This window comes from Mastomys coucha, unplaced genomic scaffold, assembly GCF_008632895.1.
Source record: "Mastomys coucha isolate ucsf_1 unplaced genomic scaffold, UCSF_Mcou_1 pScaffold4, whole genome shotgun sequence".
NCBI lineage: Eukaryota > Metazoa > Chordata > Mammalia > Rodentia > Muridae > Mastomys > Mastomys coucha.
The window spans coordinates 37,956,610-37,983,646 of NW_022196910.1; positions in this window are offsets into that span (position 1 = coordinate 37,956,610).

Sequence of the window (27,037 nt, forward strand, 5' to 3'; positions counted from 1 at the left end):
GGTTTGGTGTTCCAGCCTCTCTCCAATCAGACAATGGTCCTGAATTTACTTCCCAAGTCTCTCAAATCCTATCTAAGCCCTAGATATCCCCTGGCATTTTCACATTCCTTACCACCCTCAATCTTCTGGTAGGGTAGAAAGAACTAATCACTCTTTAAAAACCACTCTTGTTAAGCTGTCACAGAACTTCACCTTGATTGGGTAAAACTCCTACCTCTGACTCTTTTCAGGTTACAAGCTCTCCCAAAGCGACCTCTCCTCATCTCTCCCTTTGAACTCATGTATGGATGTCCATTCCTAACTCCTGGTCTTTCACCTAAATGCTCTCCCCTCCCAGACCATCTACTTACCCCATTACTTTGCCACCTCCGTTCTCTCCTATGGAACTTTGTTGACCACCATCTACCTCAGCCATGCATTGTCTCCTGTCCACTACCTATCAACATTGGAAACCAAGTCCTTCTATCCCCTCCAGGTCATCGACCTTCACCTCTCTCTCAAGTGGCAGGGCCCTTTTAAAGCAATTCTTGTGACCCCTACAGCTGCTAAACTTGAGGGATTCTCTCATTTGGTCCATTTGTCTCACCTCAAACCTTTCATTCTCCTCCTAAAAATGACTCTTCTTCATACACATCAATCTTAACAGGACCGTGCTCTATTAAGCTCCAGAGGACGAGACCACCTACCTAGTCCCCCATCCCAGAAAATGAGACTCCACTCCAGCAGCCAAGCTCGACCTCACTGGATTAGACATGGGTTTCTCATCCTCACCCTGTTGTTCATTTCTATCCAGGGTAGCCCTTATATCTGGAGATTCGAGGTTCAAGAAACCCCCATAGATAACAGTCTTTCCAAATAGGGTCAGGAGACTGCTCCATAGCTGGATGCCAGGAACCAATCCAAATGGCTATCATCCCGGTATTTGTAATCCCATCTAAATATTATGATCTCTATACTTGCTTTCTCTTTGACCAGATATAAGATTACTGTAGAAAGTGGCCAGATGAATATGGGGGCTACCCATATTGGTCTTGTCAAATACATACGCTAGGATCACGGATCAATCATTTCTACCAACATCGTAAGACACTCTTTTTCTACATACAAGACCCATGAGATTACAGGTGGGAGACAGGAGTTGTTGGTAAGCTCTATTGTAAAAGTAGCCCGGGACCCCAGTAAGTACCATCCATATTCAGAGAAAATATGTCTCAATTGCCCAACCCCTGGATATCAAAAAGGTAGGGGAGATAATCAAACACTCTTCTGAGGTCCTTATCTCTTTGACATCACCCCTCATAAATGGCACTAACTTGTCATTTCACCTTTTACTTCAGACCTTGACCTCGGCATACCAACTCCTTAATGTCACCAGACCTGGATGCTTTAAGGAGTGCTGGTTATGTGTAACCCCTGGAACTAACTCACAATTGTCACTTACAACATCTCTGGTGATACTGCCAAGTAACACTACCGTACCCTTTGTCAGCTGCCCTGGCTCCAGTGTCGCCATGACTCCATAGCTTACCTCTGTCCCTCTCTTTGGTGTGGCAACCTGTTTTAAGCCCTCTGGGACTCATTCAGTGGGAATGCTGAGCTCCCTAGACTGCAATAGAACCATAACCCTTGATATATCATCTCTGCCACAATGCCCTATAATCCAAAACATGTCAATTCTTTGTGGCATTCAGGCATATCATCGCCTACGTGCTAGCTGGTCAGGAGTTTGCACATTAGTACTTCTTTTCCCTGAACTGGGAGTAATCCAGAGAAACAAGCCCCTGTCAATCCCAGTTGTAGATATGATGGCTGCCCAACATAAGAGGGCAGTCCAAGTTGTGCCACTCTTGGTTGCTACAGGAATAGCCATAGGCGTTGGTACTGGAGTTGCAGGGATAACAACTTCCATGATCCAATACATTCACTTCTCAGTTTCAAAGCGATTTTCAAAAAATGTCTGAAACTGTGCTTACTATCCAAAAACAGATCAATTCTTTGGCAGCCGTGGTGCTTCAGAACAGATGGGGACTAGATATCCTGACAGCTAAAGAAGGTGGTCTTTGCCTGTTCCTCCAAGAAGAATGCTGCTTCTACATCAGCCAATCCAGGATAGTAAGAAATAAAATCCAGGAGTTACAGTCAGACATAAAAAATTTCAGAGACTGTGAGACCTCCAGTTCTGAGATTTTCGAAAACCCCATATGGAAGTGGATACTCCCGTTTGTAACTCCTTTCCTAGTCATTTTCCTGGCGTTATTATTTGCTCCCTGCCTCATTAACCTTGTTTCTACATTTCTTCAACTACAAACACAAAAAAATTCTAACCAAACTATCAATCAGCTCCTGTTACAGGATTACCAGTCACTGCCCACAGATGAGCCACTGTCCACAGAGGAACCTGATGCAAACGTTTACCAAGTGGATCCCGATGGTGAAAGCCAGCTACCCCCATTGACAATGCCCCTAGACAGCAGGAAGTAGCTTAAGAGACACAATGCCCTCGTTCCCTTTTCATCATCGGCTTCCCCTTCCCTTTTTCTTTCCTTCTCTTTATAATATCAAAAAGGGAGGTATGTTAGCATCAGGACATCCAAAGCCTGTGGAGATGCATGGGTGGGTCCACAGACCTATTGCCAGGGCAACAGCCACCATATTCCCAGAATCCATTGGGCTTACCTCCCACCTTTACCTGTGGCCATACGTCACAAACCCATATATATACGGGGAACATTCCTCCATCTCTCTCTCTCTCTCCCCCTCCTCTCTTTCCGCACCATTACCCCCCCCCCCAATTAAACCTCTTACACATGGAACTGTTTGGGCTTAGTGTGGTATGTTCTGACACAACCCACCATTCTAACACATCACATGTGACTTCCAAAATTCTACTAGAGAACTCCTACATCTGATAAACATTCAGCAAAGTGGCTGGATATAAAATTAACTCAAAGAAATCAGTAGCCCTCCTTTATAAAGATGATAAATGGGCCAAAAATGAAATTAGGGAAACAACACCCTTTATAATAGCTACAAATAATATAAAATATCATGGTGTAACTCTAACCAAGCAAGTGAAAAATCTATATGGCAAAAAGTCCAAATTCTTGAAGAAGTAATTTGAAAATAGCAGAAGATGGAAAGATCTCCCATACTCATGGATCTTACCAAAAGTAATCTTACCAAAAGTATCTACAGATTCAATGCAATCTCCATCAAAATTCTAACATACTTTTTTATAGACCTTGAATGAGCAATTCTCAACTTCAGATGGAAATAAAAAAAAAAAAACTAGAACAGCCAAAACAATCTTGAACAATAAAGAACTTTGGGCAGAATCTCCATCCCTGACCTCAAAACTGTAGTACAGAGCAATAGTGATTAAAAACTACATGGTACTGGAACAGAAACAGACAAGTTGATCAATGGAATCAAACTGAAGATCCCAAAACAAAACCACACACCTATAGACACTTCAACTTTGATAAAGAAGCCAAAATCATACAATGAGAAAATGAAAGCATCTTCAACAAATGTTGCTGGACTAACTGGCAGTCTGCATGTAGAAGAATGAAAATAGAGCTACATTTCTCACCCTGCACAAAACTCATTTCCAAGTGGATCAATGACCTGAACATAAAACTGGATATACTAAATCTCATAGAAGAGAAAGTGGGAGATACCTTTGAACACATTGGTACAGGAGACAAGTTTCTGAACAGAACAACAATGGTACAGGCTCTAAGATCAACAATTGATAAATGGGAACTCATGAAACTGCAAAGCTTCTAAGGCAAAGGATATTGTCAACAGAACAAACTGAGAAACAGGACAGCCCACAAATTGAGAAAGGATCTTTACCAACCCTACATCTGATAGAGGGCTAATGTTCAAAATTTATGAAGAACTCAAGAAGTTATACACCAACAACCCAACAGCCCAACTTAAAAATGCAATACAGTGCCAGGCAGTGGTGGCACATGCCTTTAATCCCAGCACCTGGGAGGCAGAGGCAGGTGGATTTCTGAGTTCGAGGCCAGTCGGTCTACAGAGTGAGTTCCAGGACAGCCACGGCTACACAGAGAAACCTTGTCTCAAAAAACAAAACAAAAACAAAAAACAAACAAAAATGCAATACAGAACTAAACAGAGTTTTCAACAGAGGAATCTTGAACTGCTGAGAAGCACTTAAAGAAATGTTAAAAGCCCTTAGTCATCAAGGAAATGCAAATCAAAACAATTATGAGGTTCCATCTTACACCCATCAGAATCACTAAGATGAAAAACTCAAAAGATAGCACATGCTGGCAAAGATGTGAAACACTACTCCATTGCTGTTGGGAGTGCAAACTTGTACAACCACTTTGGCATTTTTTGTTTTTGTTTTTGTTTTTCAGAAAAGTGGGAATAGTTCTACCTCAAGACCTAGCTATACCACTCCTTGGCATATACCCAAAAGATGTTCCAACATCTCACAAAGACACTTGCTCCAGTATGTTCATAGCAGCTTTATTTGTAGCCAGAAACTGGAAACAACCTAGGTGTCCCTCAACTGAAGAATGGACACAGAAAATGTTATATATCTACACAATGGAATACTATTCAGCTATTAAAAACAAGACATCATGAATTTTGTAGGCAAATGGATGGAACTTGAAAATATCATTCTGAATGAGGTAACCCAGTCCCCAAAAGACTTATTTATGTTCTTCTAGCTGGGCTGCCTTGTCTGGTCTCAGTGGGAGAGGATGCACCTAGCTTCACAGAGACTTGAAGTACCAGGGCAGGGGGATTTCTAGGCGGGTGGGGCACTTGCTCAGAGGAGAAGGGGAGAAGGGATGACAGAAGGATTATGGGAGGGAATGACTAGGAGGGGGACAGTGAGTGGGATACAAAATGAATAAGTAAAAAAAAATAGATTAAAAATAAATTCACAAGGTTCGGAAGGTTTAATGACAGAAATTTGTCATAAAATCTGCCTTCCTTGGTAGCTTGGCAGAGGGAGAAAAAGAAGCCCTGGTGAAGCAGTGAGAACTCAGAGATTATTTCTGCTCACACCCATGGTAGAGCAAGTGTCCTTATCCACCAGCATGCCCCTCCTCTTCACTGGGAAGCTTAATGGATGTTAGCACTCATTAACAAAGATAATCTTGGATTAATTAGCATCTAAATTTATACATTGTCTCTTGTAGAAATAAGTCCTCAGAAATCAATAACAATGTCTTCTAATTTATGCAAATCACTATAATTAGATTTGTCATTAATTTTATGTTCATTAAGTTTCAATTTTAAAAATGAAGAGAGCTTGGCTAAGGCCAGAACACACACAAATGTAAGCCAGACAAAGAAATTCCCATTACTAATTAAAAAGGGGGGTGGGAGGGGGCCTTATATTGTCTGGATAGCATATGAAGCTAACAAGGCTGTTTTCAAATTATCCTATTTTTTTCCAGCGGGGCTGAATCTGAAGGATGGAGCCAGACACATGGGAGTTGTCAACATGTTAAAGGATGAACCAGGTAGCCAAGCCAGTGTCCATGTGGCAAGTTCATTTTCACTGAAATGAGATTTGGAGAGGAACATCTCCAAATAGCCCAAGGTGTAAAAATCGCAGTAATTGACATTTAATCATTTTGCCTTCATCCTTAATGGATGACTAAATATCTTCCAGATCGTTACTAATAAAGCAGTACTGTGGGTTTTTTTAAAAAAAAGATTTGGTTTGCTAAATGTAATTAGGGAGGTTGATCTGGGGGTAGAGGGGCTCACATCCAGCCCAGTTTTAATTTTGATAACACACCAATGACTCCCCAAAGACCTTGCCTCTAAGTAGTCACATCTGCTTGCCTAATTGACAGTGTGAGAGGGAATTGTCGTAATTTGTTTTCTTTGGACCGCATCAAAAATCTATAAAACATTCATAGCCATATGGCAGCCGGAACAGCAGTTGTATAAATCCACACCAGTTATTCTGCTGGGAACTCAGGATTTCAAGTCATTATTGCTTTTTTTTCCAACTAATATCTGCACATGTGAAACTTTCTCTCCAGGTATTATCTTAAACAATTCTGGGATAATACATCTATGCTACAGGAAGCCTCCGCTTAGAGGGAGTAACACCAGCCAGAGAAGAAGAGAAAATACATTCTGTTGTTGTTGAACCAGAAAATTCAAATCAGTTATCCAATGTGTTGTTTTCAGAAAACAACTTGTCTAAGAATTACAAAGGAAAACTTTCTCATTTTCTTTTCCTTGTGCTAAAATAAATTTGTGTAATGTTTATAATTATCTGTACATTTAAACATTGCTTCTCTTCCTTGAGAATCATGCTTTATATATTAAAAAATTAGAATAAAATGATTCAAATAGGTCTGAGGTAATATGAAGCAACTGGTTGTGAACAGATATGTGAACATTATTGGTCATATGAGGGTGCTGATGTTAGTATGAGGAAGAGAACATGTGTTCATGTGTGTGTTTATACATATATATATGCACACCTGTTAAGATATCCAGACATCTAGTAGCATGCTATATCTTGAAAATTTATTGATAGCAATGGTTTCCTGATAAATCCAACGATTGTCCTACACTAAACCTAACTATCCTGACAAGCTCTACAGCCAGGCCTGGACACTCAGCATGTGCCACAAGAGGCTGCCACTCCCAAGTGGCCTGCAGCAGAAACAAAGGCAACCATAGCTGGGGCACAGATGGCCTGGGCCCTGGAATCATAGGAATCTGTGGTGGTTTCTCACATGGCAGGGATGCATGTCAACATACGCTTCCAGACACTGTGCCTGGCACGCTCTATTACTCTGAGTTACTAACAGCTCAGTACATGGGGGCTATTAGGATCGTTAGAACATCTGTTTTATATATCTCTAGGACTTGCCACAGCCCGATAGATGCATGGCTCCATCCTTAGCTGGGCACAGCGGCTCAGAACCATAACCCTACCACTTAGGAAGCTGAATAGGAAAAGTGTCATCTGTTCAAAGTCAGCCTGAGCTGCTAGTGAGTCCTAGGCTAGCCTGGGCTACGGAGCACAAGTCCATCTCCACAATACCAAAGACAAAGAAAGAAAAGAAACAGAAAGAGAGTAAGAAAAGAATGCTAGAACCAAGCCCTGAGCCTGCTCCGTACTGATTTTCCATACAGTGGGATGGGTCCATTAATGCATTCTGAAAAGCCAGTTCCCCTAGGAAATAGAAACAGAAATGGAAATGTGTATTTCAAAAGGCAAGATGGCAAAGCATGGGCTCTTTTAGAACATCCCGCCAAACATCCCACAAAACAGCTCCCCCTTTGTGATGTCTCAGTAAGATTCAAACTCAAACTTCTTTCCTATTGTCCGGTATTCCCCATCTCCCCAATTTTGTCCTTTGTAAAATCAGATTGACTCAAATAAGTCACAGCTGTTTTCAACTCCATGTCAGCAGCGAAATACCCTGCAAGTCAAGAGGTACAAAATCACTGGAAAAGCACCTGTGAGCTTCCATGATATTTATCCTCAATGCCATTGATATATCCTGGAAAAAAATGTCCACGGTGTCTGTAAAAAGTCCTATGAATTTAAGTAATTTGATTAATACAGAAAGCCTCAAAGGAGCGGGTCTGAAAATCCTAATTATTAATTATACAGATCACAAAGTGAATTAATTCAAATGATGTATTAGCTGTTGAAGCCCGTCCAAAATGAGTTCCTGCAGAGATTGGGTAAAATTACATGGGGAAGAACAATTCTTCATAAGCTAGATCGATCATTCCTGGTTTGTGTACATGCCCAAGTAAATTACACCAGGAACACTGAGGATAAAATAATGGAACTCATTATTCTCCCAATATGTAATTCTGATTTTCGTGTTTTTAATCTAGAGAAAATCAACAAGAATATCTTAGGAAATTACAATAGTTTTCAGGCTAGGCTGTATAATAATTCATGTTATTGGGAATATAGTAAGTACTTTCTTACATATCTTTCTTGGCATGCTCTTAAACATGGGTAAAAATTTCCAGGCTAAAATATAACATTTTGCTTAAACACTTTTTTCCTACTATTCTATCTAAGGAGATCAAATCTGAGCCCTCTGTTTACTAACTGTAGAGAACTAGGGTCTTTCAAATATGTTTTTTCTTTCATTTTTAATCCTGTCTGTATTTGAACTGTAGACTCAATACATACTTTTTGTTTGTTTGTTTGTTTGGTTTGATTTTGATTTCAGTTTTTCAAGACAGGGTTTCTCTCCACAGCTCTGGCTGTCCTGGAACTCATTCTGTAGACCAGGCTCACTCAATACATGTTTTATCACCTTGGGATATATACATATATATATATATATACAAATATGATACTGGATCCATGTATAATACCTAAGGTCTATGTGCATATTTACATTTATCAATTTTAAATGTTCTCTGCCACTACTTATTTTTATTGCTTTATGGATGGTTAAATAAACATTATTAGTTGAACCTAGTTGCTTTCTGCTTATTATGCACTAAATTAGATCTGGCAGTATAGTTCCTAATTTGCAATCAATTTTAAAAAGTTCTAGATAATTTAATGCTGCTAAGCTATATATTTAATGTATAACAATTTGATGGGATTGAATATTTGTGTATCCCCATGAAACCAACACTGCATTCATTGCCTGTTTGAAATATTGTCTACATTATTACAGTGAATATTAAAAACATGTTGCATGATGACTGTCTCCTTTTAACAAAAAAGATTAAAGTCAATATAAACTTTGACAGTATAGTAATGAAGCACACTGTCTACACTACAGACACACTGTAGAATTTCATCTTGAAAGCATCTGCTGGTGATATAGGCAAAAACAGTACCACAGAGTATGACCAACAGGCTTCCTACAGTTCACAGACAGGACTGAAAACGAAAAACTATAGATTATGCTTGTTAATAGACTCATCTGCCTAGAATGCATTTCATAAGGAAGGAAAAGTTATATTACACCGGGTGTGCATACTAAGATGCACACCAAGGCTAAGGCTGCAGTTCTATTGTTTTCTCAATCACATCGTTGTGTCTTAAAAGTAGAATGTTCCAGCTAGCCTTTGATAGCTTTAATTGACGATGTGACCATCCGCTGAAGCTCCTAGGTAGCCAGTTTCTGTCTATGGCTAAGAGGAAGAGCTCTGCCATCCTGACAAATGTGTTGTCGTCAAACAAGATCATGAGAGTAAGGCTCTCATGATCTTTTCAAAATCCAATATTAAACTAAAATGGATCATGAACAAATGATGGCTGAGTATTTATTTCTTGTCCTAAAATAAATCTTATCTGCAGCCTGTTTTAATGGCCTATAAGCTATACATGGAAAGTGTTATTTTGAGATAGAAAAAAATGCTATAGAAACAACACATGGCCTGCTTATAAAGCACACTCTTCATAAAAAGAGTGTGGTCCTTAATCTATCTTACTATCTAGATGACACAATTGCAAGCAAAATCCAGGTACACTTCAAAATAATATTTCTCCTCTTTCCTGAATTTACATAACAATGTTAAATGTTTGTACTAATAAATATTTAAATTTTTACATTTCCTTTTTATTGTTTTGTTTTTGTTTTTGTTTTGTTTTTGAGAAAGTCTCCTGATTTAGCCCTGGCTGGCCTGGACCTAGCTATTAACACCAAGCTGGCCTGGATTCACAGAAATCCTCCTCCTCTCGCCTCCCCAGTACTAGAATTAAAGGCGTGTCCACCACACCCAGCAAAAATCTAAGCTTTATTCTGAGGTAGTGTCTGTCTTTGTCACTGAGGTGGGTTTCCTGTATGCAGCAAAATGTTGGGTCCTGTTTAGCTCATGAAGCTATAGCAAGCATCTTTACTTCAATCAGTCTAACTCTGCAGAGTTCGTCTCTCCAGGATCAGCACACACTGAAGTAAATAATCCAAGATCACGTGGATAAACCAAGGTCTCTTTTGGCTGAATAGTGGCAGCAAAGGAGAAATGCTGGGGAAAATAAAACTGAGAGGGATCCTGGAGCCAGGCCAGCTGGTGGGACTGCTTTAGAGGTGTCAGGAACCGGACAGTGAACGTGGGCTTTCTATCGGACCACAGTGCCACAAACGGCTCGAGCTTGTAGAACACTGGGATTCTTCTTTCAAATAAAAAAAAAAAAAAGTGGGAAAACTATGTGATTTCTGGGAGGAAATCCAAAAGGCACATTTCAGAAGAAGCTCTCCTTGCTCAGATCACAACCCTAGATACTGCAGAAATGGAAAAATCAATCAAGTCCACACCCTTTAAAAACAGTGGGAAAGACTGAAGTTCTAAGGGAGGGAATGGCTTCCTTGAGGCAGTGTGTGGAACGGGGACTCTGAGGGGAACACAGTTCAATGTCAATGATAAAATCATAGAATTCTCTCAGTGTGTGCCTCTGACAGCCAGCAGGTCCAGGTGACAGTGTTGGATTAAGATGTTTTGGATTGAGTTTAATGTTAGTTCTGCCACGGATGGAGAGTGAGCTGCTAAGCAAAAATCTGTGAACCCCTCTCTACTGCCCATATTAGACAATTCCCCCGAAGACACTTTCAACTGAGTTATTTTAATAAAAGGAGAATAAATATTAAAGTGAAAAGAACTTAATTGAAATCTTTTAATGAGTAATAGAAGTTGAAAACCTCAGAAGATACAGTATCTCTGCTCTACTGGTTAGAAGGTTTCAGGGAAGTTATATATTCTCTCCAAGTCACACAGCAGGATGAAGGGCACACATCTGACTTGCAAGCTTTGTTTCACACAGCACACTATCTCTCTTAGATACTCACCCATTCTGCCAGGCATTAACGCTTATTGAACATAAGGCATTATGCCAAGAGGTGGAGATTTAAAAAAAGATGGGACTATCTTTGTCTATAGGAAGCTCACAGTCCATAAAGAAAAGGTATAAACTGTGTACTACTGGCTGTCAGTCCAACAGGAACAAAGTACTACACAATCACGTAAAACCATCAATGTATTCCTGGGTGAGAAGGAGGAGCTCCCGAAGATCTGAGAATTAGCACCCGGTGGCTTGTCATGATGACAGACAGCACTCTGCCTGCAGAGTCCTAACCTGCATGGTGAAAATTTACTTTTATTTGAATTAGTTGCTAATGAATTTTACCATTTTTTTTAACTTGGAGACAAGTGAAATAGCTCACTGGGTAAAGTTGTTGGATGCAGATGCTGATAACTGAAGTTTGGTCCCTAGAACCTATACAGTGGAAGGGGACAGCTGACTCCTATAAGCTCTCCTTGACCTCCACTTGCATGCTCCGATGAACACACACATACTAAATGCAACAAAAAGTTTACAATTTAATTCCTTGGAAAGTGAGAAGATAGATACTGGCCCACATTTCCACATGGCCCTATCTGACTGAAACTGAACTGCAGTCCTCTCTCAGAACATTGTTTCCAGTTTACCAAGGACTTGATTCTTTCCCACTGCACTATCCAACTTTCTTCTCCTGCAGCTCCAACCTCAGTTAGTTATGCTAATTTTAAGCCCTAGAGATCCCAAGTGTTTCTAATCAGTCTAACACATACATTCTCCTGCTGAAAAAGGACTCTATTGTCAGGTGGACATCAGAATTTAGCATAAATATAAAACCTTTGATAAAGTGTTTGTCTTATAAGCACAAGATTTGAGTTCAAGTCCCAGGATTTTATGTGTGTGTGTGTGTGTGTGTGTGTGTGTGTTTCTGTGTGTGTGTGTGTGTGTGTGTGTTTCTGTATGTGTGTGTATGTGTGTGTGTGTGTGTGTGTGTGTGTGTGTATGTGTGTAGAAGGCCACCTGACATGGAATGAACAACACTGAGGACAGACAGGAGGGTCCCCGGAGTTTGCTGGGCAGCCAATCTTGCCTAATAAGCAATCACAAGTCAATAAGAGACCATACCTCAAAAATCAGCACCCTAGGTTAGAAACATACATGGGAGGAGGAGACAGGCAGACAGACAGACAGACAGACAGACAGAGAAGAAAATATTCAAGTGTGCTTCCAACCTGAGGTCACTGAGATCGAGAGTTTGGTGCATATCCTTCAACATCAGTGGTTACGAGTGATTCTAATGTGGCCACTTCCAAAGGCAATTTGGTAAGAGTCGTAAAACTCTGAGTTGCATAAATTCTTTGATACTGTCATTACACACATCAGAATTTGTCTTACAGGTAAGCTGGGCACATGGGCTATTGCTAGTGAGCAGCAGTGATAAGTCAGACATGGCCTAAGTGTCTGGTTAAACGATAGTGCATACTGAGCACAGGACACTGGAACACAGCACTGGAAGAGAAAGACAGTGGCTGCTGGGAAATAAGAGACCCATGGCTGAAGCAATAGCCTTCACATGTTCTTTTTGTAATTTTATATTGTATTATTTTTTCCACTCACCCCTTGAGGTTATATAATACAGGCTATTTTTGGAAAAATACAAAAGCAAATGCCTCATAGGGCAGCTGTAGGGATGTAGCCTTGGCGACTGAGTTTCTGAATGAGAAGGATTACTTCAGTCTGTATTCTTTGGAGTTAGATGACTTTTGTTTTACAATAACAGAAAAAAGGTGGGACTTTTTTTTTTTTTTTGCTAATCTGATAGAGGAAAATGTAACTCACTTAATTTTGAATTTCCCCAATGGGACTAGAGGCTTAATGCTTCCCAAATCAGGCTGGCTGCTTTCCTCAAGTTTCAGGGTCTTTTGTAAGTCTTTTGTATTTCATTTAATAAAATTAAATCCAAATGATGTGGTACTTTTTTTCAAAAAATTGTATTAACTTGGTTTTTTAATTTCTTTAAACATAAGAAACATTTCCTTAATTTATTAAATATGTTGCAAACTTATTTTACTAGTGTATTTTTTTCTTATTTTATACAGCTAATAACTTTTTCTATTCAAGTGTTTTTGATATCATATTTGTATATTACTCTAATGAGTCTACTTTTTCCTCTTGCTTTAGAAACTTTTCAAGTATAAGATGTATGTCTGCTATTTTTAATATTTAAGTCTTTCATTCATCTAGAATTTATTTCATGAAGCCTAAGACTCAACCACTCTCTTCCAGGTATATAGTTAGTGCCAACATTTTCAATGCCTTGCCCCAAATTCCAGCTGTCACAGATCAGGTTTGCATTTGTGTAATAGACAGCCTTGCACGGTCCCTCTCCATTCTCAGCCTAGCCTAGCCTATCCATGGGAGCCTACACTAATGTCTCCATCTCCCAGACCCACCTGCTTCCTGAGGTAAGCCTGGCTTTGGCCAATGGGAAGCACTAAAGAGCAAAGGAAGAGTGTGTGGTGTGGACAGCTCTGTCTTAGTTAGGGTTTTATTGCTGTGAAGAGACGTGACCACAACAACTCGTATAAAGGGCAATATTTACTTTGGGGCTGGCTTACAGGTTCAGAGGTTTAGTCTTTTATCATCACGTTGGGAAGCATGGCAGCCTTCAGGCAGACATGGTGCTGGAGGAGGAGCTGAGAATTCTACATTTGAGCCTCAGGAGGCAGAAGGATACTGTCACACTGGGCAGAGCTTGAACTTAGGAGACATCAAAACTCACCCCCACAGAAACACACTTCCTTCAACAAGGCCACACCTACTCTAAAATGCCATGCCTCACAGTAGTAACACTACCTATGGCCAAATATTCAAACACAAGAACCTATAGGTTGTTTTTACTCAAACCACCACATTCCACTTGTAGCCCACAGGCTTGTAGCCATAACATAATGCAAAAATGCATTTATTCTAACTTCAAAAATCCTCATAATCTATAACAGTCTCAAACGTGTTTCAAAGTCCAAAGTAAAAAAAAGAGCAGATTACATAACATATGAAGGCATAGGATATACATTACCATTCCAAATCATAGGGATGGGAACATAGTGAAGAAATACTGGACCAAAGTTATTGCTAGACTTTCTAGGACCTGACAGGCACCAAATAATGATATGGGGACATTATTATTTCTAAAAGCTTTGACACTATAGTTAGCTCCCAGCTACCTCTAATTTAATTAACCTGTTTATTCTAGTTCACATGGCCTGTCACCCCCTCTCACTCTGGTGCACCCAACCTCTTCCATGTCACATGGGTGAATCCTCAGAGTCTCTCCTGGAGACCCTTTCTCTGCCCCAAAGTCCCACCTTCTACTTCTTGCTCAGCTATTGGCTGTCAGATCTTTACTAAAGCCAATCAGAGAACGACTTAAGCAGGTGAGGAAGAACAGAGACACACAGTGTACAAAAATGTTACCCCAATACATAGCAAGACCAAAAACCAGCTGAGCAAACTCCAAACTCTGAATCTCCATGTCTGACATCAAAACATTCTTCAGAATTTCATCTCCTTTCAGCTTTGTTGACTGCAATGGACCCTTTTCTCTTGGGCTGGTTCTACTCTCAGTCAGCAGCTCTCCTTGGCAGGGATCCCATAGCTCTGGCATCTCTAACTTCTTGAGGTCTCCAAGGCAATCCAGGCTTCACCTTTTCAGCTTCACATACATGGTCTCTCTGGGACTCTACACAGGAACACCCCTGCCACATGCCTGCCATTCACAGTTTTCCTTAGGAACAGAGGGAGATTCCATAATTTCTTTTTCTTCTATCTTTGACTCTAAAGCCAGAGCCACATGGCCAAAGCTGCCAAGTTCTGCTGCTTGCTGGGGCTGGAACATGACCTCCTTGTTCAATTACATCTTCACCAGTTTTCTGTTTTCAATGGTTTTCTTCACTGACTAAAGTTGGCTCTCCTGGAACTTACTCTGCTGGCCAGGTTGGCCTTGAATTCAGAGATCTTCATGCCTCTGTCTCCTGAGTGCTGGAATTAAAGGTGTGCACCTTAATGCCTGGACCTAAACTTTTCTTTAATTTCTCAAGTTTAGCTAGGTGGGGTCTTCCCTTGAGGTCACTGCTCCCTTTCTTCTATTTCTAAATCTGTTTATCTCCTTGAACACAAGATTTAGCTCCATTCCACCTCCTGGTGTCCCTTTTCTCCTTAAACCGTACATTTTGTATTTTTCCTTAATAAGATTGTTCCTTTTCATCAAAACACTATTCATAAGAGTTAACAGTAGTGACCTTACAACAGAATCTACACTAGGCTGGTTTGAGATATCCTTTGTCAATGCAATTAATACAACAAAACTCTTCACTTTAGCCTCAGGCAAATTTTTGGACATGGGCAAGAAGCGGCCAAAATATCACCAGAATAGTCTCTAGGCTACATACTAACAACTGCCTCTGAAACCTCTTGAGCCAGTCCCCAAACACTCAAATCACCCTCAGTACCACTGTCTTCTATATGTCTACTACTAGTATGGTCCATTGAGCAATACTTAAAGCGTTCAACTGCTTTTCTAATCCAAAGTCCCCAAATCCACATTCCTTCAACCAAAAATTTGGTCAGCCTATCACCCCAGTTCCTGGTTTTATTTTTGCAGAGACAACATAGTCATGCTATTTTTATAAAGGAAATGTTTTAGTTTGGGGCTGACTTAAAGTTTCAGAGGTTTAGTCCATTATCATCACGGTGGGAAGTATAGCAGTGTGCAGGGAGACCTGGAGCTGGAGGAGGAGCTGAGGGTTTGACATTTTGATCCTCAGGAAGCGGGATACTGTCACAATGGGCATAGCTTGAGCCTAGGAGACTTCAAAGCCTGCCCCTATAGTGACACACTTCCTCCAACAAGGCTACACCTACTCTAACAAAACCACACCTCCTAATAGTGCCCTGTGAGTCTACGGGAGCCATCCGATTTAAACCACCTTAGCCTTCTTCCTGGATTAGTTACAAAGTACCTCAACTTCCCCTCAGGTTCCCTAAGCCCTGAATATGACTCTACCTATACTCTATCAGTGCTTTCCATCTCATTTGAATATTCTTTTTGTTCTTATGCCTATTTGATACAATAGGTTCATGAGATTTGAATATGTTAATTAATCCAATATAATATGTGATTAAATATTTCAACACTACCCTTCTGTTTCACCATTTTTCTGAAAATAATGTTAAAATGTTGGGTTTTTTTTTTACATGAAATGATGTAATTCTCAGAAAAAAATAAAATTTTGATCAACATTGCACTAAATTTGGCTTAAAAACTATCATTTTTAGGATATAAATTTTACCCTTATTAAACTCAATATTTTCAAAATTTGATCACAATCCTCTTTTCATGTGAAAAAAGTTTACTCTTTTGTTTTTCAAAATTCACAAGAATTCAGTTACCCATGTTCAAATTCTAGAGTCATTTTCCTTTTTGCAGCTTCCTACATCCAAGTAGTTGGTAAATTCCTGCTATTAGCAAAAATGTCTCTAACAAATTCTATTTATTTGTGTGTGCATGTATTCCTCTGTGTGTGAGTGTGTGCTTGTGTGTGCACCTGTGTGTCTGTGTAGATATTCAGAGGCCAGAGGAGGAGGATGGGTGTTCTTTTTTTATTTCTCTAAGTGAAAGTCTCATTTGTGTTGCTGTGATAAAATAGCTTGACAAAAACCAACTTAGTGGGCAAAGAGTTTATTTTAGCTCATGATTCCGAGGTCCAGACCATGAAAGCAGGGAAATCACAGGGGCAGAAGCTTGAAAAAGGGTATATCAACTTCACAGTCAAAATCAGAAAGAAATGAACGCATGCATTCTCACTTGCTTATGTTCAGCTTGCCTTTTCCACACACAGTTCAGAAACTCCAACCTAGGGAATAGTGCTGCCCACAGTAGGCTGGGTCTTTCAATATAAATTAACTTGAAAATTCCACCAGAGACACACAAACAGGCTGACACAATGTAGCACTCCCTCATTAGGACTACTCCCAGTGGATCCTAGGTTTTACAGGTAATCATCACAGCCTGTCACTGAACCAGAAGCACACTACTCTGGCAACACTGCTTGGCCAGGAGGCTCCTTGGATCCACCTGCCTCTCCCCGCAAGACTTGGATTACAGGCATGTGCAACCATGACTTGTTTTTATGTGGGTGCTGGAGATTAAACTCAAGTCCTAGCCTTACACAGCAAGCACCCCTACCGTCTGGAGCCATCTCTCCAGCCTTCAATCTCAAATTCCTTCTTCTTCCTCTCAGAATGACAGATCCATATTGTCTCTGTCTCTTCAAAGAATTGACAACCCTTAGTTTCTAATCTCTAGTTCTTCTTCAATCTATTTTTCACGCTTCTCCAGAACTAGTTTGAGACATAAACATGAGCATGTCTTTTGTGTAGTGGAAAACTTTAATAGTTCTACATTAATAAAGCTAAACATCTTTCTGTAGACAGCCTTACTGGTGCATGTCTTTCACCCCAGCACCTGGGAGGCAGATGAAGACCCGGTTACTTAGCGAGTTCCAGACCAGCCAAGACTACATTCTAAGACCTTGTCAAAGAAAAACGTCTTTCATATTCTTACCTTTCTAGACCCTGTGCCTTTTGTTTATCAACCACTCCCCAAAATGTAGACAAACATGCGCACATGTGCACATACAGACATACACATGCACATGTGCACACACGGACACACACACTCACACATGCATTATTTTTGTGCTGCTCATAGTACAACCGAGGGGAGGAAAGATGTATTTTGAATAATGGTTTCAGAGGATCATCTTCATCTATTAACATGAAAGACATGTAGCTGAGGCTCCTCACAGCACAGGGACCAGAGAGGCAGAGAGGGCAGGCCAGAACTAGGAGCTGGCTATGACCTTCAAAAGGCTAACCTCTAATGACCTTTTGCCAACCAGATCCCACTTCTAAAAGGCTCCATTGCTTCCCAACATAATGCCTGTGGATGAAGAGTGATCCCGTGGGAGGCATTTCAGATCCAAACTATGGTACATACACTTATTGTTTCCCAGATCTTCTGTTTTGCTCATCTTTAAATTTTTTCTAATCCTTTGCTACCTGGCATGGTAACTGCCAGCAACATGTTAGGTTTCTATGTCCTTGAAACATGCCAGCCCAAGCTGAGATCTCATATAAATGTAAAATAGATATTAGATTTCAAAGTATTTGTATTCAAATTTGATGAGAAATAGTTCATCAATAATGTTTTCTTCGAAAAGATTGCATGCCAAAAAGATATTTTAATGAATATGTAGAATTAGGAAAAATCTATTCTTAACTTCGTCTATTTCTTTTTCCTGTTTCAATACATAGGCATCTGAGATTTCCTCTGTGGCTCACATTACACTTTTCTTGGACAACATCATTTTAAATCTTTCTTTCTTTCTTTCTTTCTTTTCCTGTTTCTGAGGAAATCTGATTTGTGCTTAAAGGCCTCTTTATGATATCACCTTTTGCTCTCCCCCCCTGCTACGACCCCAGAACACTTTGTTAATCCCTTCAGTGTTCATTTCTCCACAAGTTTATCACCTTATAAACCTGTTTCTTTAATCTCCAAACTAGCCAAGTACTCAGTCTAATTATATTGGCCAACTGGGGGGATGAAGGGCAGCTATTAAAAGCTACATTTAAGAACTAAAAATAATCACAAATTTTACCCTTAAGCTTATTGCCTTAGAGTCAGGAAAGGAAAATTCTTTTTATAACTACGCTACTAGAAAATGTTCAGCTTGTCAGGAGACCAAACCTCATTCTCTTTTAGGAGGAATTTGTCCTAGGAAACTTAATCTGAGACACTAAACCACACAGAACATCTCAGAGGGCTACAGATACTACAGAAGTATTCCTTATATGGCCATGTCTGCTATCAAGCACACTCCAAGAGGAAAACATGGTATTACAGAACAGATAAGTGAGCATTTATAGAATCAAGTCAGACGGTCCAGACAGAGCTCTCTTGAGTGATCGTACTTGATAAAGCAAGCTCAGAGGATATACCTGGATTGTTTACAATGTAGTCTAGCCATCTGTCTTCTACCGGGCTGTGAACTCTATTTATACTTATTAAATCTACTGTTGGATTCAATTCCTGTTCACACTGTTGGTTTTCTGTTTGCCTTGTCTGGGTCCCCTTAGTCTTTCATTTATTTCTTCCCCTGGATCCACCAAGCATCTTATTATTTGATCAGCTTTTTCAGGAATGTATTCTTTTTATCTTCCTATGTCTGTCTGATTAGTGTAATGTGAAGCTTGTTTTAAAATATACACTGTTGATCAAAAAAAAGGAAGAAAAGTTAAATGTTATTATATGGAAAAATTCATAGACAAGGAACTGGAAAAGACTTAATGAAAACACACCAACCAGAAGAAAGCTGTTACAACCACATTAATACCACAGAAACAAATACACACATGGCAAAGAAATAATTTGCCTAAAAATGCATGTAATTACTTAACTCTGTAGCCAAAATATATGTTAAGAACATTAGAACATTTTAAAAAAGAAATTTCTAACTCCTTAACCACAGTGGCAATGGTGGTTTAAATAAGAGTGGCCCCCATGGACTCATGTGCTTGAATGTTTGGCACGTAGGGAGTGGCACTATTAGGAGATGTGGCCTTGATGGAGTAGCTGTAGCCTTGCTGTAAGAAGTGTTTCACTGTGGGGACAGGCTTTAAGGTCTCCTGTGCTCAAGCTATGCCCAGTGTCACTGTCTCATTCTGCTACCTGTGGATCAAGATGTAGAACTCTCAGCTCCCCCAGCACCATGCCTGCCTGCAGGCTGCCATGTTCCCTACCATGATGAAAATGGACTGAATCTCTGAAACTGTAAGCCATCCCCAATGAAATGATTTCCTTTATAAGACTTGCTTTGGTCACGGTGTCTCTTCATAGTCTATAACCAAGAGAACATTATTGATGTAAACAAAGTAACAATAAATCTTGTGATTAAATAATGTGGTTGAGAGCAGCTTCCCTTAGTGTCTGTAGAGGATTTGTCCTAAGACCACCCCCAAAGATCCAAGTCCTAGGATGCTTGTCTCCCATAAAACAGGGCAGCATTTGTGTATCATCTACACACCTGCTCCCACAATTTAAAATCGCCTCTAGATTCCTTATGATGCCTAACAGAACTCATGTGCCCTGTGAATAAGTGCCATGCTGTATCATTCAAGAAATAATGACAGAGAAAAAAAGTCCATATGCTCAGTAGGGATAAAATATTTTTAAAAAATATTTCTATTCACAAGTGGTTTCATCCACAGATAAAGAGCTGATAGATACAGGTGCAGACTGTATATGAATCCTAAACACAACTTTTCAAACAGAACAAACTTAAAATGCATGACCTTATACAACCCCTCAGCATTACCCCCCTCTCAACAAAAAAACCACAATACTACACTGCCTATCCATGGCTCACTGAGAAGGAGAATATTAACAAAACAGGTAACTTTACAAATACCAACATTTGGAAATTTCTATATATGAGTGTGAGGAATCTAAGGAGATAGGAATAAATCAAAATAGAAATTCAAAAACACAAAAACCGTAAAAATATTCTTCATTAAAACTTATCAGATTAAGATACAGTTTAATTAGAAGAAATTAGAGCTAGCCCCGCAGGTAGGGGATTGCCTAGTAGATACAATGCACTGGGTTCATGGCTTTAACCCTTAGCTGTATATAAAACTGGAGCTTTATGCCTATGCCTTAGCTTGGATTTTGTTGCTGTCAGGAGACACCATAACCAAGGCAACTCTCATAAATAAAAACATTTAATTGGGGCTGGCTTATGGTGTCAGAGGTTCAGTCCATTATCATCATGATGTTAGGAAGTATGGCATGGTGCTGGAGAAGGAGCTTAGAGTTCTACATCTTGATCCAAAGGCAGTGAGGTTGATCATAGGAGACTTTAAAGCCCACCTGGCAGTGACACACTTCCTTTAACAAGGTTACACCTACTCCAACGAGGCCAGACCTCCTAATAGTGCCACTCCCTACAGACCAAGCACTCAAACACATGAATCTGTGGAGACTGAACCCATTCATACCATGTAATACTAGCACTTGGGAAGCAGAGGCATGAATATCAAGAGTTCAAGGTCAGCTTTAGTTACACAAGTTTGGGCCAGCCTGAGGTACATGGGAGCACATTTTAACAACGAAAGAAATCATTGAGTCTATACTCTTCAACATACAGTTTTTAAAATGAAAAAGGACTAAATATTAATGTCGTCAACAAAGGAATTAAAAACACACAAGACTGCACAGTGAAAAGACATATAAGAAAGGCAATACTAATGATGGGAATTGAGTCTGTCACACCAGGAGGGCCTCCATTTTCTTGCTACCTCTCCTCCACCTCCATCAGACTCCTGAACCATACAGGTAAGCTTCCCTTCTGCCTACCCATCTTCCTCTCTGACTGAGTCCTCTGGGCCAAGCCAAGCTTTCCTGATCAGCCTGTCATCCCAGGGGGACCCACTGCTCCATCAGACCTGAGACTCCTGAATCATACACGATAGCTTCCCTTGCCCCACCCAACTATACTGCTCTGCCTGAGCCCCATTAACCTCCTGGTCTGCACCTCCACCTGAAACCATGGCAGATAGACATGCCCGCCCTCGGACCCTAAAGCCAACCTGTCTCCCAGGAGGTCTGCCCTAAACAGGGACACAGGAGGCCAGACCTAACCAGAGACTGCACTGCCTGCCTCCAAAGAGGCCTGCTTTAACCTAGGTCACACAATTCTACCTGCCTCCAAGGAAGCCTGCTCCATTCTGAGACACCCAGGCTAGTTAACACTAGATATAAACAGATGTTGAAAGGCAAGTGAAAGAACATAAGTAACAGAAGCCAATGTAATTTGGCACCATCAGAACCCAGTTCACTTACCAAAGCAAGCCCTGGCTACCATAATAAAGCTGAATAGCAAGATTTTGACCTAAAATTTCATCTCACAAAAATGATAGAGACCAAGAAGGAGTTGCCATCCTAATACCTAATAAAATAGACATTCAACCAAAATCAATTCAAAAGAGACAGGGAAGGACACTTCATACTCATCAAAGGAAAAATTTAGCAAGATGAAGTCTGAATTATGAAGATCTATGCCTCAAACGCAAGAGCACCCACATTTGTAAAAGAAACTTTACTAAAGCTCAAAACACACATTGAACCTCACGCAATAATAGTGGGGGACTTCAACACCCCAATCTTTCTAACAGACAGGTCACTGAAACAGAAAGTAAACAGAAACACAGTGAAACTAACAGAAATTATGAACCAAATGAATTTAACAGATATCTACAGAACATTCCATCCTAAAACAAAAAAATATACTTTCTTCTCAGCACCCCATGGACCGTTCTCCAAAACTGAGTGCAGATTTTTACATAATCGGACACAAAACAAGCCTCAACAGATACAAGAAGATTGAAATAATCTCATGCGTTCTATCAGATCACCACAGACTATGTCTGGACTTCAATAACAACAAAAACAAAAGAAAGCCCACATAATCATGGAGAATGAGCAAGTCTCTACTCAATGATAACTTGGTCAGGGAAGAAATGAAGAAATTAAAGATTTTCCAGAATTCAATGAAAATGAAGGCACAGCATACTCAAACTTATGGGACACAAAGAGAGCAGTGCTAAGAGGAAAATTCATAGGACTAAGTGTCTTCATTAAAGAAATTGGAGAGATTCTATACTAGCAACTTCACAGCACACACCTAAAAACTCTAGAACAAAAAGAAGCAAATACACCCAAGAAGAGTAGACTGCAGGAAATAGCCAAGCTCAGGGTTTAAAACAACCAATTAGAAACAAAGAGAACAATACAAAGAATCAATAAAACCAAGAGCTGGTTCTTTGAGAAAATCAACAAGGTAGATAAACCCTTAGCCAGACTAACTAGAGGGCACAGAAACTGTATCCAAATTAACAAAGTCAGAAATGAAAAGGGAGACACTAGGGAATTTCAAAAAATCATCAGATCTTACTTCAAAAGTATATATTCAACAAAACTGGAAGATCTACATGAAATGGATGATTTTCTAAACAGATATCATGTACCAAAGTTAAATCAAGATCAGCTAAACTAAACAGTCTCACAACCCCTAAAGAAATAGAAGCAGTCATTAAAAACCTCCCAACCAAAAACAAAACAAATCAAAACAAAACAAAACCCAGGGCCCAAATGATTTTAGTGCAGAATTCTACCAGACCTTCAAAGAAGAGCTAATACCAATACTCTTGAAACTATTCCACAAAACAGACACAGAAGGAACACTATCTAATTCTGTGAAGCCATAATTACTCTGATACCTAAACCACACAAAGACCCAACAAAGAAAAAGAACTTCAGACCAAATACAAAAATACTCAATAAAATTCTCACAAACTAAACCCAAGAAGACATCAAAACCATCATTCACCATGATCAAGTAGGCTTCACTGAAGACATGCAGAGAGGGCTCAATATAGGAAAATCCATCAATATCATCCACTATATAAACAAACTCAAAGAAAAACATAACATGATCATCTCATTAGATGCTGAAAAAGCCTTTGACAAAATTCAACACCCCTTCATGTTAAAAGTCTTGGAGAGATCAGAAATTCATGGCACATACCTAAACATAATAAAAACAATATAAAGCAAACCAACAGCCATCATCAAATTAAATGGGGAGAACTTGAAGCAATCCCACTAAAATCAGGTACTAGACAACCCTGCCCACTCTCTCCCTACCTATTCAATATAGTACCTGAAATTCTAGCTAGGATAATTAGACAACAAAAAGGAGATCAAGGGATACAAATTGGAAAGGAAGAAGTCAAAATATCACTATTTGCAGATTATATGATAATATATTTAAGTGACCCCAAAAATTCCACAAGAGAACTCCTATATCTGATAAACAATGTCAGCGAAGTGGCTAGATATAAAACTAACTCAAGCAAATAAGTAGCCTTCCTTTATACAAATGATAAACAGGATAAAAAAGAAATTAGGTAAACAACAGCCTTCACAATAGTCACAAATAATATAAAATATCTTGGTGTAACTCTTACCAAGCACGTGAAAGATCTGTATGACAAGAACTTCAAGTCCCTGAAGAAAGAAACTGAAGATCTCAGAAGATGGAAAGACCTCCCATGTTCATGGATCAGTAGGATTAACATAGTGAAAATGGCCATCTTACCAAAAGCAATCTACAGGTTCATCCCCATCAAAATTCCAATGCAATTCTTCACAGACATGGAATGAGCAATTCTCAACTTCATATGGAAAAACAAAAAAGTCAGGATACACAAAACTATTCTCAACAATAAAAGAACTTCTAGGGGAATCACTATCCCTGACCAACAGAGCTGTACAACAGCAATGGTGATTTAAAAAAAAAAAAAAACACATGGTATTGGTACAGAGACAGGCAGGTAGATCAATGGAATAGAATTGAAGACCCAGAAATAAACCCACACACCTATGGAAACTTGATCTTTGACAAAGAAGCCAAAACCTTCCATTGAAAAAAGACAGTATCTTCAACAAATGGTGCTGGTTCACCTGGCAGTCAGCACATAGAAGAATGCACATTGATCCATTCCTATCTTCTTGTACAGAGCTCAAGTCCAAGTGGATCAAGGACCTCCACACCAAACCAGATACACTGGTGCTAATGAAGAGATGGTGGAGAAAAGCCTCAAACTCATTGGCACAGAGAAAATTTTCCTGACCAGAACACCAATGGCTTGGGCTCTAAGATCAACAATTGACAAATGGGACCTCATGAGACTGAAAAGCTTCTGTAAAGCAAAGGACACTGTCAATAGGACAAAACAGCAGTCTATAGATTGGGAAAAGATCTTCTCTAACCCTACGTCTGATATCCAAAATATAGAAAGAACTCAAGAGGTTAGACCCCAAAAACCCAAATAACCCAATTAAAATTGGAGTACAGAGCTCAACAGAATTCTCAACAGAGGAATCCTGAATGGCCTAGAAGCACTTAAAGAAAAATGTTCGACATCCTTAGTCATCAGGGAAATGCAAATCAAAACCACCCTGAGATTCCACCTCATACCAATCAGAATGGCTAAGATAAAAAACTCTACTCACAGCACATGCTGGCAATGATGTGGAGAAAGGAACACTCCTCCATTGCTGGTGAGATTGCAAACTGGTACAACCACTTTGGAAGTGAGGCGGTCCCTCAGAAAATTGGAGTTAGTTCTACCTGAAGACCCAGCATATACCACAAGGACACATGCTCCACTATGTTCATAGCAGCCTTGTTTATAATAGCCAGAAGTTGGAAACAACCCCAAAACCCAAATGTCCATCAATCAAAGAATGGATACAGAAAATGTGGTTCATTTACACAATGGAATACTACTCAGTTATTAAAAATGAGGACATCATGAATTTTGCAATATATGGATGGAACTAGAAAATAATATCCTGAGTGAGGTAACCCAAACCCAAAAGGACATGCAGGGTATATACTCACTGATAAGTGGATATTAGCCATAAAGTACAGAATACCCATGATACAACTCAGACAGAAGTTTAACAAGAAGGAAGGCCCAAGGGAAGATTCTCCATGAATCACTTAGAAGGAGGAACAAAACAATCATGTAAGGCAGAGAAAGAGGAACCTGGGTGGAAGAGTAAAGGGGGAGGGGAAAAGGGAGGCAGGATCAGGTATGGAGAAGACAGGGGAGAGAAGCCCAGAGAACCACAAGAATGAATGGAAATAAGCAGCTGTGGGTGGTGGGGTGTGGGAGGGAAGCTCTAGAAAATTCCAGAGACCTGAGATGTGAGAGGTTCCTAGGACTCAATGGGGATGACCTTAGTCGAAATGCCCCACAGTGGGGAGATGGACCAGTAGATAGACAGGGTCCCAGTGGAGGGATGGTATCAACAATATACCTTCAAATTTTTTGACCATGAATTGTTCCTGTCTAAAAGAAATAAAGGGACAAAAACAGAGCAGAGATTGAAGGAAAGGCCATCCAGTGACAGGCCCAACCTGGGATCCATCCAATGGATGGGCATCAAACTCTGACACTATTACTGATGCTATCTTGTGCTTGCAAACAGGAGCCTGGCATGGCTGTCCTCTGAGAGGCTCTACCAGCAGCTGATTGAGACAGATGCAGATACTCACAGCTTACCATTGGACTGAGGCTGGGGACCCTTATAAAAGAGTTAGGGGGGATGTAGGAGCTGAAGGGGAAGGCAACCCCATAGGAAGACCAACAGTGTCAACTAACAAGGATCCCTCATAACTCCCAGAGACTGGGCCAGCAACCAGAGTCTACATGGGCTGGTCCATGGCCCTTGGCACATATGTAGCAGAGGACTGTCGTGTCTGGCCTCAGTGGAAGAGGATGTACCTAATCCTGTAGAGACTTGATACCCTAGGGAAGGGGAATGTAATGGGGGGAGTGAGTTAGGGGGAGTCAGGTGGGTGGAGCACCCTCTCAGAGGCAAAGGGGAAGGGGGATGTAATGGGGGAGTGAGTTAGGGAGAGTCAGGTGGGTGGAGCACCCTCTCAGAGGCAAAGGGGGAGGGGGAGGGGGTGAAGAACTCTTGGAGAAAGGACAAGGAATGTGGGCAACAGTTGGAACGTAAATAAATAAATAAATAAATAAACAGTTGGAATGTAAATAAATAAAACAATAAAAACAAAAGAAATTGAAAATAAACACCAAAGAACCAAAAGTTGATAGTTTTTAATGAAGCTAACAAAACAAAAACAATGAACAAACAGAAATCCTGGTAAACATATTAAGAGGTAAAATAATATAATCTGTGCTAGCATATTAGGAATTTTTAAAAGGGACCTATAGATGTTGTCTTTAAATCATCTGTGTTCCTTTTTGACTATTTTGGATAAAATAGATCAAACAAAATCTAGCCCCAACAAATAATAGACTCGCTGAGTCATTTTAGAACATTTCAGGGACAGGCAATTCAGCATAGAATGATCCAAAACATTTACTACCCTAACTCAGACCTGACCCAGTTTCTCTCAGTCCCTCACATCTATTCTCCTTCACGTTAGTTCCACTGCTGTTAAATACTCTCCTGGTAGGATGACATATCTGGCATTTCTCCAAGTAGATTCCTGAGCAAAGCATAAGACTTTCTCAATGGCTCCATAGATA